Source organism: Meleagris gallopavo, chromosome 16 (assembly GCF_000146605.3).
Source record: "Meleagris gallopavo isolate NT-WF06-2002-E0010 breed Aviagen turkey brand Nicholas breeding stock chromosome 16, Turkey_5.1, whole genome shotgun sequence".
NCBI classification, from domain to species: Eukaryota; Metazoa; Chordata; class Aves; order Galliformes; family Phasianidae; genus Meleagris; species Meleagris gallopavo.
Window position 1 is genome coordinate 228,680 of NC_015026.2, and position 12,803 is coordinate 241,482.

Genomic DNA, 12,803 nt, shown 5'->3' on the forward strand with positions numbered 1-12,803 from the left:
GGCGCTGGAGCTGCTCCGAGGGTCCGCTGCCGCACGGCTCGGGGGGAGGAAGGAGCGCCGGGCTCTCCGTAACCGCTCCATTTTCTGAGCGGCTCATCGGTCCGCATCCCAGCCCTCCTCGGCTTCGGGAGCAGAGAGTTGGGATAGCTGGGTGATGGGAGCTGGGTGATGGGAGCTGGGTGTGCTGTGATCCTGGTATCAGGTTGGGATGGGAGCTGGGTTTGCTGTATTCTCATGGCAGGTTGGGGTGGGAGCTGGGTGTGCTGTGATCCTGGTATCGGGTTGGGATGGGAGCTGTGTGTGCTGTATCCTCATGGCAGGTTGGTTCCTCTGAGCGCTACCTTCAGACTGAAATCTCAGCATGCTATGGGTGTGGATTTCAGGTGGTTTTCCATGGTCAGACAGAAGGTACAACCGAGGAGCTGATGCCCTGGGGAGCAGCAGGGCCTGGGCATGATGCCTGTTGATCTCATTGTGGGATCATGGTCACAGAGTCACAGAATGGCCCAGGTTGGAAGGGACCTCAAGGATCATGAAGCTCCAACCCCCCTGCCACAGGCAAGGCCACCAACCTCCAAGTTTAATACCAGACCAGGCTGCCTGTGCTCATGTTGGAACCTCTCCTCACCCTGCTGTGGGACTCTTGTAGAACCTCCTCTTCCTCCCCTTTCGTGCTGGCTGTGGCGAAGTGCAGCAGGACTGGGCTGTGGGTGAGGAATGAGCTGCAGGAGCATTTGGGGTGGGTGAAGCACCTGGTGCTGCTGTCCTTTGGCTCCAATGTGAATGTGACCCTAACGTGTGTCAGAGAGATGCGATCCAAAGTGCTGTGGTTTCAGGTAACTGGGGATGTTAACTTGCTGTAACTTGTATCAGCTGCTGTTCGTGTCCGAGGCTGATGCAGCTCCTTTCCCAGGTGGGCCCTGAGGCTGTGGAGCCCTTTGGGGAGGTTTCATGTGACTTGGAGCCTGCCAGGCCGGATTGCTTGGTCAGGGAACAGGAGAACTGCAGGCTCAGTCTGGTGACTTGGAGCGTACGGGAGCACAAGGCATGTGCCAGTCATAATGCTTTCTGAGTTGGAATAAAACTAAAGTGCTAAAATTTCACAATACAGGGAAAAAAAAGGAAAAAAGCTGGGTGTGCTGTTCAGCCTGGCAGTGGCTGAGGGATGGGGTGAGCCCTGGAAGGGCTGGGCTGCTGAGGAGCTGCTGTGGAGGGAATGGCCCAAAGCCTATGGCTAGGAGTGGGGGGTTTTATCATGGGGGAAATCCACTGCTTTTGGTTGTCCCGGAGGTTTTGTGGGGAGGTCCGGAGGTGGCTGTGTAACAGACTGGGAGCTGATAAAGATGAAGGAGAGTGACTTTTTACGTGGGCACATAGTGACAGGGTAAGTTGGAAGAGTTTTAAACCAAAAGAGGGGAGATTTTAGGGAGAGAATTCTTCATTCAGAGGGCGGTGAGGCACTGGCACTGCTACCCAGCGCTAGGGATGCTCGCGTGGGTGGGCTGTGGGCAGCCTGAGCTGGTGGGGGGCAGCCAGCCCATGGCGAGGATGGGTCTGGGGGGGGCTGTGAGGGCCCTTCCCACCCAGCCATGCCGTGGTGCTGTGCTGGGGCAGCACCCCTAGCGAGCGGCACTGCACACCGTCCCAGTGAGCTGGAACATGGGGCTCTGAGGAAGGTCACAGGTAGCGCAGCCTTGGGAAGGTTGCTTATGTGGGTTGGACGCGGGATCTGGGAGCTTCCTCCTCCTTTTTCTGCCTCAGCAAGTGTGCTCTCCCAGATTTTCCTGCACTTGGCTGTTTCAAGGGGTGTTGCTCTCCTTGTGCTCAGCTGAGGAAGGCACAAGGACGTGCTGGCTGTGCATGAGGAGCGTTTCACTCTTGCCTTCACAGCTCCCTGCACGTTTTGTCTTGGATGGTGGGAAATGACAGTCGTTCCCAAAGCTTGCTCACATTTGGTTTTAAAGGCGAGGAGAGGTTTTTTTTGCCATTTCCTCTCACTCTGGAAAAAAAAAAAGCATGCTGCCCGAGTGTCTGGGCAGAAGGGGAAGCCCTGGAAGGAAGTAAGATCTGAAGAAATGTGTCACCAGCAGAAAGCACAATTGTTTTTCTACATTCACATCGCAGAGCGCAGCCCCGCTCATCCAGCTGCTGTTTGACAGCCAAGATAATACATTTATATTGATGCAATTAGCAGGACGGGGGTTTTGCTGGATGGCTTGGGGGCAGCGAGCTTTTCAGTCTAACTCCAGCAAATAGATTGGGGAGGGCTGGAAAGCTGCCGTGGTTTGCTGCAATTGGCCCTTTGGGTTTCTGGAGGTTGAGTACATAACTGCTGCTATTTCCTATTGTGTTGTACCCTGCCTCGCTGAAAAGAAAATAACTTGAGGGAAGACGGGGTTATTTTTGCCAGCTTGAAATGATCAAGTTTGATTTCTAAAAACCCGAGTCTTTAGGCTTGTACGTTAGAAACAGCATTGGAACCACATCGCTGTTCAAGTGCGCTTTGCCGATGGTAGGAACTCTGAAATGCATTCATAAAAGAGAAACAGCTCTTCTGTTCCTGCGATGCAGCCCCTTTTGTAGAACCCAGGGTGCCTGTTCAGTGCCGGGATCCTGCCTGGTGTTGGCGTTAGGGCTGATGGAGCTCTGTGCCTGTGGCTCAGCCCGCACTGCCTGGGCTCTGGGCACAGCCAGAAGGGCTTTACTTTAAGCTGCTGGGAGTTAAGCGGTTTGTCTTCCCAGACAATGCGTGTGTGGACACATCTCCTGCAAGGAAAATGACGTGGTGTGCTGGCAGCTGATGTAGGCAGCTATGGGGTGCTCTGTCCTCCCGTGTTTAGCTTGCCGTCTCATCAGCTCTGAGAAGACCTCTGGCTTTGCTGTGAGTGCATGGCAGTGCTGCAGGCCAGGCATTCCCTGTGCTGTGCAGAGCTTTGGGCCAAAAGGGCCAGGGCGGTCCCTTCAAACCTTGATCAGAGCATTACTTGCTTTCTGCTGGTCCCTAAGCAGCATTTCTTGCCTGCTCCATAGCATTCTTCATGTGCTGGTTTGCTGTGGCTAGCAGTGCAGGCCCAGCTGTTCGCACTGGTCCTCCTTTTCCTACTGCCTGGAATCTCTGTGTTATGCAAGGAGAGAAAATCCATGAATACTTGTAACCTGTAACTGTAACAGCAGCAGCCCAACGAGGTGGCTGAAGGGGCAGGGTGATGGGCACAGAACAGGGTCTGTTGCTCTCCTGTGCTTCTCTCACACCCCTCAGTGTGAGAGATGCTCAGTGATGCTCTGGCTCAAACCTCATTCGCTTTTTTGCCTCCTCCCCAATCTAAAATAGAGATAGCAGAAGTGTGCCAGCAAACCAAACGGTAGTGGATGGGGGTTCTTGTTGCTCTGTCTTATAGAAGCCCACCCTAAAGGAGTCGGCGCTTTCCTTGAGTGAGAATTTCCTTAAAACACGTTGCTTCAAGAGCAGGGAGTGTGAAGGGGCGTGGGGAAATGTCCTGCAGGAGGGAGGACAGCTGGGTTTGCTGGGGCTGGTGTTCAGCCTCCATACCTTTTAGGGACGGGATGGGCACATTTGACACGATCACATTTGTACTTGGCAATTAGCAGTAGCTGTAAGCGCTGACGATGCTGTGACCAGCAGGGTAGTTAACGTGTCTCTTTGTGTTTGACCACGCAGGCAGCGTGCCCCTCCAGTCCCTGCACAGGAATCCTGCCCTGCTGCTGGTTGTGGAGAGCCGTCCAGAGCCCTTATCGTTGGGATCCTGCTGTGCTCCTGAGGCGCTGTGTTATTCAGCACAGCGAGGCCGAGCAGCCGCCTTGCTTGCAGGGTTAGCAGGGCGATAAATCACAGCCAAAGGGGCTGAAACCCTGAGTGAAGAGTGCGAGTCGACTCAGAAGCAGACCAAGCTCTGTCTCCAGGCGGGACCGAGCGCCGGCCCATCGCCAGCCTGATGCTGCAGGAAACACGGAGCCTTCTGGGAGCTGTAGTTCAAGCGGACGCCGATTGAGTGACCCAAAATGTGAGAGGTTGGTGGCGTGGGCTGCTGTGATGCTGATCGGCCCCCAGTCTCAGCAGCCCTTATTCTGACGTGTCTCTCCTCTCTGTTCCCCAGCCTGGTGCAGCTGCCGCTCCTCCTGGCAGGCACAGCTCGTTGCCAGGGCTCTGTGCAGACCATCTAGCATGCTCCTCCAAGCGGGCCGTGCAGCTGGCGCCTGCAGCAGCCGTTCCATTCCGGGGACACCGGGCTGAGCTCACACCAACTGGGCATCGCACCCGCAGAGCTGAGCTGTCTTGGGTGAGAAGGCTTTTCTGGCTGCAGCTGGCTCTGTGCTGGGCTGGGAGGGACTGGAAGGAAAAAAAAAGGCCTTTTCTCGTCTGTTTCGTGAGCGTGGTTACCCCTGCTGCTTCTCTCCTGTGCCTCTTGTCTTTCTGTCTTGTTTTAATTCCTTCTTGAAGTGTTCTCCTCTCTGTCTGTGTGAGGGCCATGGATGCTGGCCTACCCTGGTTTTATCACAACGAAGAGGAAATTGAGAATGGAAGAGAAAGCGTGTGGTCATTGCAGCCTTAAGCTGTGGAATCTGTGTGCCTGACTGAGGATGTATATGAGGCAGTGCATGAGTGGGAAAACTAATCAAAGAAATTCTGCACTGCATTTCCTGTGATGACTGCAGAGCCCTGGCAGATCCCTGCACGAGAACAGCAAGGTCTTTTTTTTTTTTTTTTGGTTTGTTTTTTTGTTTTTTTGAAAGCTTGGCTGCTTTCATAGTGGTGGTTCAGAGCCTGTCCTGCAGGGCCAGGTGGCGGGCAGTGGGCTGAGCTTGTGCTGAGGACATGCCTGGGGCATCCCATGCAGGGGGATGGTGTTCTGATGGTGCAGACCTTGCATACAACTGAGCTAAGCTAATGTGGCTGTTCTGGAGCAACACGGGTTGGCCTTTTTGGGCTGGCTGTGCTGTGCTACAGCTTCCTGAAAGCATCTGCGTTAGTTTTCAGCCCCCTCATCTGGAGCATAGCGTTTTCCTCGTGCAGTGATTATATTTATTCAAATAATTGCTCTCATGGGCGAGGACTGCTTAAGGCCCTGTGTAATTGAACACATCCTATGGCTTCGACTGGATTGGTGTAGCTGTATGGTGAAGCAGACAGCAAACCAGTATGGTTATTCCAGGGAGGAAAGGGGAATGTCATAGTGGCACCAGGCACCGCTGTATCTATATCACCTCAATTACACCAGATGTTATTCCAGCCAAATCCAGAGGTGGAGGAGAGGAGTGGGCAGGAAGGTGGTGCTTTTCCATAAGGTAACAGCACTGAGCTGTCCCTGCAGAGAAACCATCCTGCCCCCTTGGGTTCATTCTCCCTGTCCCTTCCCAGTTCTCTGTGCTCCTGGTGAAGTTCTCAGCCATTCGTATACTTTTATCTTCTGGTTGTTTGTGATGGAAATGCCAAATGCCACTGTTGTCTGTCAGGCTCATCCTATCTCTGTGCTTGCTTGAGGCACAGCCAGAGATGTGGTGGTTTAAATTGAGGTTGATTGTTTGGAAATTGGGACACGATGCTTCATTAAAGCAAGGAAAGTCTAAATTGCATTCAAGTGGCAGAAGGAGGCATGTGGTACTGCTGCTCTTGTGAAAGGAGGCTTTTTTTGGCTCTGGACGTGGCAGTGCACTGAAGACTGGGATTTGTCTCTAGTCAAGGAATGCAACTGGATGTGGTTTGGGTAAATTACGTATTTATTGTCTGCCTAATGTCTGTTGAATTAAAGCTGTGGCTGAAGTGTCTGGGGACAGTGTGCTCAGGGGACATCTCCTCCTCCCTCTTCCTCTGAGACTGCTTTTCACATCTGTGCCCTGCGCTTTCACTGGCTCTTAGACTGCACTTCTTGCTGCAACTCTCTTCCCCTCCCTTCTTCAGGCCGGCTCTTCATCTGCTTAACTGTCAGCTTAGCATGATCGGAAAGTACAATCCCTGATGCCCTTTTGGGTATGACCTTGCGTTTGTGCTACGCTTGGGCATCTGTGACTCCCCATGAACTGAGTGGCTGATGACACACAGCTGAGATCTGCCTTTCTCAGAGACCAAGAAGAAACTCCTGGGTCAAGTCCAGTTCAACACTGTTGAAAGCGGTGCAGGTCGTGAACTTTACCAGGAATTAATTGTTGGAACTAACTGCGTGCTTTTTCCCCAGCACTTCTGGAGCAGTTGGTCCAGAGATCTCCACTTTGAAAGGCTAGAAACTCTCCTCTGACTTCCAGCCCTTTCAGCATGCGGTTCTCCTGGGCTGGTTTCTTGTTCTTGTGCCACAGCAGCATTGTCTTGCAGATGAGAGATGACTTGCAAATTTTGTTTTCCTTCCCTGCTTCATTGTAACTTTTACGTCCTGTATCAGCCGTGGCTCTTGGTGTAGATTTATCCTGAGATATGTGAAAGCTGTTTTGTTTTTCTGTTGTTTCTTTCTGGGAGGTTGGTGTTGTGGAGCCTGTTTATTTCCATGTTGTGCTTTTGTCTGTTCTAAGTGCAGGTGGAGCTCTGAGCTGCACAGTTGGAGTGTTAGTGAGTGCAGAGGGGCACTTTTTTGCATTACTGTCACTTCTCTTTTTTTAATGTTTGTCCTTGCTACTTTTGCAATCTTGCCCATTCAGGAGGGAGAGATGTTGTCAGAAACAGCTGAATCAAGGTGAACTTGACAAAGCAAATGTATTGGAGAGCCAGTGCCTGGCTCTTACTCGTGTTTATCTCTAGCTGTGAATGTGCAATAACAACAGTTCTGTTCTGCACAGGCTGGCACAGCCTCAGACTGGAAGATCTGCTGTTTACCAATCAACACTCTGCTGTAAGTGAGAAGGGGAAGAAAACGTTTTATTGCTGCTGGGTAACCCAGTGTCTAGTTAAACCTATCCGAGGGGAAAAAATAAAGAAAAGGAAACTAAGAGCGCACGTGTTACTCAAGATGGGTTTTCCTGGCAAGAGGCCACGTATGTGTTTTTCCTGCAAAGCATCCCTGCTTATGCTACTTCCCGTTGAAGCCATAGCATATCAGTAGCAGCAAATAAAGGCTTCCTGGTTGTCACAGTGTGACTGGTCTCAGCAGGCAGTCTGTCAGAGTGATTTTTCAGCCCGGCATGTTTTGTTGCTGGGGTATTCTGTGGGCTGAGGAGGATGACAGAGCTCTGCTGCCAGGATTGTAATGCACAGAGAAAAAGATCTGGAAATTGGATCTGTTGGTAAAGCTTCCCAAGACTGGATGCTGTGGCTTGTCTTGTTTTGTTTCTTCCCCTTGTCTCTGTCTGTGGCAGTACTGCGACGTTGCTAATGAGATGAACAGTGCCAGCCCACACACGCTTCTGTTAGCTCTGCACTCCAAAGGCAGCCACAGTTGGCCAGTAAGCTGGAAGATACAAGTTGCCCTGTTGCACTTCACTGAAGTAATGCTAATTGACTATTTAATAGAGCACCCGGTTGGAGAGATTTGTTTGTTTTGTTTTTTATTCTGTGCAAATCCAGGCCATGCTTCTGCTGTGGCTTTGTTGCTGTTCTTCGTGCTTATTCAGATGGGCCTTCCCACTCTTTAGTGATGGAGATGGGTTTGAAGTTAACCTTTATTTTGAAGAAGCCTTCCTGTCTGTCGTCTTCACCACAGCTTGTAATTAAGGTGCCTATTTCCCATTTCAAATCTGTATAATCCCCTCTCAAAGTGACCGTGATAGATCTCCAGTAGCTCACTGGGTAATCTATCACTGGTTTACAGTGTGCTGTGCAAGGGAGAAGAGGAAACTTTTCAGGCTTTGACGCTAATTGCTTTGTGGCTAAGCTGGCTCTGCAATAAATCTACTTTTCCTATCAATCTTTTGCTTCAGGCTTTGGACCCCTCTTCCTCTGCCTGCATACTTATGAAGAGTCGGTGCTGGGCATTGAGTGCAGCTCAGCCCAACTCAGCTGATGTGCATGAGTTTCTTCTGTGTTAAAGTTGGGCCAGAACCTCTTTCAAGGCAGCTGAAAGAAGGTAAAGATCCTCAGGCTTGCCTTTGCATGTTCATGTTTGTGGCCAGAAAGGTGTGCTGCTGTTCTGGACTTTGCTGAAGCGTAGCATGAAGTATGAGGTCCTGTTATGTGCTGGTCGAGGTTTCCAGGTTAAATTATCTTGTTACCTCCTTAATAGCCCATCTAGAAAACTGTGTCCAGGCACCTAATTTCATTTAATTAGATCTCCACAAGTGGATCAGCAATTTGTTTCTTGCTGTGATTAAGAAAACAGCTTATTTGCAGCTTCCAGTCTCCTAATTGTCATCTTGGGCCAGGAATCCTGATACTGGCCTCTCTCCTCCCAGCCCTACTGCCCCATAATGAACATTTGAGTGGGTAAGCTTTTCCCTTTTCTCCATCTCCCTGCCCTCCCATTTGTGGTGCTGTGTAACGCCTGGCATCCTCGTGCCTTGTGAGCCTGAGTGCTTCTTGGCCCTGGCAGGTAGAGCAGTGCCTGGAGTCACAGGACTGTGCCCCGAGTCACGTGGGAAGCTCTGTGCTAGAGCCTGAAGGCTGAAACAGCTTCCCACTGGGCTGTCCTTCCTGTTAGACCTATTCCTCCTCAGTCTGTTCCTGGAGGGACTTTCCCACCTCTGCCTTCCGGCAACTTTGCAAGGAACTGGAACTTTCTGACAGCTTAATTTCCTGCCAGGGCTGCAGCACTTGGGCTGTCTTACAGTGCTGGCTCAGCAGGTGAGGGCGGGAAGAAAGAGCAGCAAAACTCCATTTGTTGTCACCAAGACTCCAGCTTTGTGCAAGACATGGGGCATTTGGTTTGCTTGGCTATTTTGCAGCATGGGTCTTGCTGGCAGCCGTGGGAGCTTTTGCCGTGCTCGAGACATAGAGCTCTCCTTGAGTTGGGGCTTAGCATCTTGGATTTCAGTCTGGCCTGTTTCTGTCTGATGTGGATGTCTTTCTGCTTGTCTGCTCTTTTCCTGCCTTGTGGGGAAAAAGAGAGCTTGTTCTCCCATCCTTCCCTGCTGTCTCTTCTTTTATCCAGGTCCTCTCAGCATGGTGAATGCAGATCGTGCTCAGCTTGGTGCCCATCCCTGGCTTTACACGCGCACAGGTTTTGCCACCCTGCTCTGAGCAGCGAGGAGCTTGGCTGCTTGTCACTTGCTGTGTACACAAATGCTTGAGCTGCTTTTACTTGCTCAGTTGGTATGACACCATCAGGTGCTACGTCCATCCCTAGTTACCTGTGCCTGACCTCTGACTATTTAGGTGGGGATGTCTCAGGAACCCTTGTTTCTGCTTGCAAGGAGCAGGTTGCATGTGTGTGAAAGCAGAGAGCTTTGCTCCTGAGGGTGAGAGCAGGTCCAGCTTTTCTGATGCCCAAGGCAGGGACATGCACACAGCTGAGGGAAGAGAAGGGCTGGTAGTAGCAGGAGGCTCTCATCTTCCTCTGGCACAGCTCTGAGGATGCTTTTCCTCCAGGTACATGGGGGGATGCTGTGAGCAGAGCTGTATGGTGTGCAGGGTGGCTGTGTTTTCATTGCTGGGTCCTAGCAGAAAAGGCAGTAGCTCAGAGGTGACTTTATGGGGTTGAGAAACTAATGAGGTGACAAAGTCTTGGTCTTAGGTGTGGGAGGCTGAGAGCAGCGAGATGTTGGAAGACTCAGGCAGGAGCTGAGCTGTGTTACGTGAGCAAATAGATAACAAAGGAGCATGGGGAGCATCTATCACGTACCAGGGGGCTTCTGCACACAGGACCAAGTGAGGTGAGTCTGCCCTTGGCATTCTCAGGGGCTGGAGCAGCTCCAGAAATCTGTCTCTTCCTGCTGCATGCTGGACGGAAGAGCTTGGGCTCAGTCCTAGGAAGATCTTGGGACAAGCTGATCCTGCAGTTTCCTAGATACATTGGAACATGTGAGCTAGGTCTTGTTTTTCTTTTATCTTGTTTGTTTGTTTGTTTATTTGCTTTCCACTTCAAAATGGAAATCTGCTTTGGAAGGGAAGGTGACTGAGGACATCTGTGCTTGGCTTCGTGTGCTGTGGCAGAAGGGCTGGGACCCAACCTGCTAGCTGGTGTTGAGGCATAGAGTTCATCCTGCACCCTGGCAGCCTCTCTGCTCTTCCCGCAGCAGGAGCAACCTCTGCAGGGAAGCTCTGCTGTCCTGAGCTTGCTGCCAGTGCCTGCTGCTCCTGGTGTCAGTGGCAATTTGAGGAAGGGTCTGCCTCGCAAACCAGCGTGAATGCATGCGAGTGACTTGGAAGCAGAAAGATGAAATCTATTTTAGTTTTGGAAGCAGTATTTTGGGAGCAGTTAAGCAGTGTCAGTTGATAATTATCACAGCTGCAAGGGGTAAAAAAAAAAACAAAAAACAACAAAATCCCAACTCAGCATCTTACTAAGGTGCTGAAGTGCTCATTTCCATGAATGAGTTCCACCCTTCCCGAGACACTTCAGTCTATTCGCTTTGTTTCTTCCTGTCCTGATGAAGTAGGTGGAGGCAGTGCTTTATTTATTAGAAGGAAAATCCTGTTCCTTCGTGCCAAGGCAGAGGAGCTGTTGGCAGTTTGCTCCCCCTGAGGTCTGCCCTGCTCAGCACGGGCTGTGTACCTGCGTGGGGCACCTCCTGGGGTTCTCCTGCCCAATGGGAGAAGCTCCTAAAAATAAAGCTCAGTGCTTGCAGAAAGGCTTTCCTCTTTGTAGCCTTTTTTAATTGACCCCTTGCCTTGCTAGGGTGTAGTTTGCATTCTCATCTTTCCATCTTGCAGACTCTTCCTTTGCTTATTGTTGGCCAAAGGCGTTTTCTGGCTCAGCGTGGCAAGCAGGTACGTGTTTTGCATTGAGCTGCAGTGATGCCTCTCCTCCTGTTTGCAAACGGACTCCGTTCAGCGCTCCCCTCCGTGCACTGTTTGCTGGCTGCTCTCACCTGGTGCGAAGGGTAACCCTGGAGAGCAGGATTTACTGCTTTGCCCAGAGAAATCCGATTTCACGCGGCGCTCGCAGCCAAGCAGCCCATATAGACCAGACAGTCTTGGAGATCACCGGGACTTAGCAGGGTTATCCTGCACCTATTTATAGGTCCCTGCCCACCTCCACCCACCGTGGGGTTTTACCACAGGGTTTTAAAGCGGGGTTCCCAGCCTCTCTCCTTCCTGCAGCGTGCTCTGGTCCCTGGTGCAGACCTGAGGAGGAGGAAGGGCTGAGACGTGAGCCAGCAGCGATGCCGGCAGCAGGCATGTCTTGTGCCTGTTGTGGTGAGCTAAAACTGACGGTTCTGCACGTAGGAGGAAGAAGCAAAGGGCTCTGCTTTTCCAGCTCAGGACTGAGAGGAGGAAGCGATCTCGATCCAGCCTGTGGAATGGCTTCGTTAGGCAGTTTGGCTTTGTGCAGGGGAGAAGGCTATTAACAAATCGAGCATCCCACCTTCTGCTTGGCACTGCCTGGAGTGAACTCTGCGGGGCTGTTTCTGCCCAACTTGCTTTTACTTTATATTTTTTCTTGTGGGAAAACACGACTCCTAAGGTGAGGCAGCTTGTTCTCTTAGCAGGGTGTTAACTGGGCTGTCTCAGTCAGAGTTGAGCTGATGGCGCTGGGAGACACTTCCCCTCACATCGCTGCTTTCAGTTAGCCAGAAAATCAGATTTGTTGCAAGCTAATTGCCTAAGTTGGAGGAAATGAGAGGGGAAGCGCCAGGGATCCACGTTGGCTGGACCTGCAAGAAATCGAAGTCCTGCTGTTGTGCAGGGAGCTCAGTGTGGAGATGTGTTGTCTTCAGTCTGCCTGATGCACAGCAATTAGGCAGAGCAATTACAGCGAGGTAATCGAGGTAGGGAAAATCGTGTTCTTGAGCTTTTATTTTTACCAGTTCTATTTCCTTGGCTTTGCAGGTTACAGAGAAGGCACCATGACAAAGTAGCTAATGTTCTTCAGTTAATGGCCTTATGCAGGCACGTTTCAGTATTAAGCTTGTAGCAAAACTGCACCTGCTCCTTGAGCTGCTGCATTTGAGAGGCTGTTATCTATCAAGGCCTTTCTTGGTCCCTTAGAACAACCCCGGGATTGAAAAGCTGTATTTTAGAAATCTTTGTTTCAGCCTTTTCGCTGTGCAAAGTAGATTCTTCGCAAAGGTCTTTCTACAGTTCATTCATCTCTGTAAATCCTGGTGGGTAATTGAATAAGCTCAGCTGTGCTAATTTTTTCTTCTTCCTCCTTTCTTCTTTTCTCTCTGTTAAATGTTCCCTTGATCCGTTCCTTCTGACACACATCCAGATTGCCATGCCTCTCTCCTTTAAGGAGACATATATGTTTAAACTTCTTTGAATGTCAGAGGACAAGAAATGTTTTTGGGTTTTAACTGTGAGATTCTAAGAAGCATGAAAGAGAGAGGGTGAAAAGGAAGAACATTCAAAGCCCCAAACCCACTTCTTTGGGTAGAAGAATCTTTGCTCAGAATCTGCTAAAAATTGGCTTGAGCTGAAAGAGAGCGTTTCATTGCCCTGTGTGAGATGGTCACAGAAAACATAGCTGTGCAGACAGCCAGTCAGCCCGTGTGCAGCGTTACTGCAGTGTCGGTGGGAAGCAGGAAAAGAGGGATATTTAGTTTTACGTACATACATCCTCCCTGCAGACAAACCTGAGCCTGGAAACTCCTGGTGCTTCCCTGGGGAAATCCTCTTCTGCAGCCCTGCGCTGCACATCTCCAGGCAGCAAAAGCAGGCTTTGGTGACATGGCCCTGGTCAGAGCACGCACTAACAGGCTTCTAAGACAGGAGGGGTGTTGCTGAAATCATACCTTATCTTTCTCTCTTTTTCCTTTTTTTTTTT

General features: G+C 50.8%; 1 long non-coding RNA gene across 3 annotated transcripts; it reads left to right on the forward strand.

Annotated features, from left to right (window-relative positions):
• The first annotated feature begins 2,285 nt into the window (after positions 1–2,285).
• Positions 2,286–8,227, forward strand: LOC104913344. 3 transcript variants are annotated; one of them, XR_795309.3, is made up of 4 exons: positions 2,286–4,029; positions 4,116–4,298; positions 6,784–6,836; positions 7,861–8,227. It is a non-coding gene; the product is annotated as an uncharacterized LOC104913344 (long non-coding RNA). The 3 variants fall into 3 exon arrangements; XR_795310.3 differs by lacking the exon at positions 6,784–6,836 and having other exon boundaries at positions 3,376–4,029; positions 7,861–8,219; XR_004161468.1 differs by lacking the exon at positions 7,861–8,227 and having other exon boundaries at positions 3,377–4,029; positions 6,784–7,840.
• The last annotated feature ends 4,576 nt before the right edge of the window (positions 8,228–12,803 follow it).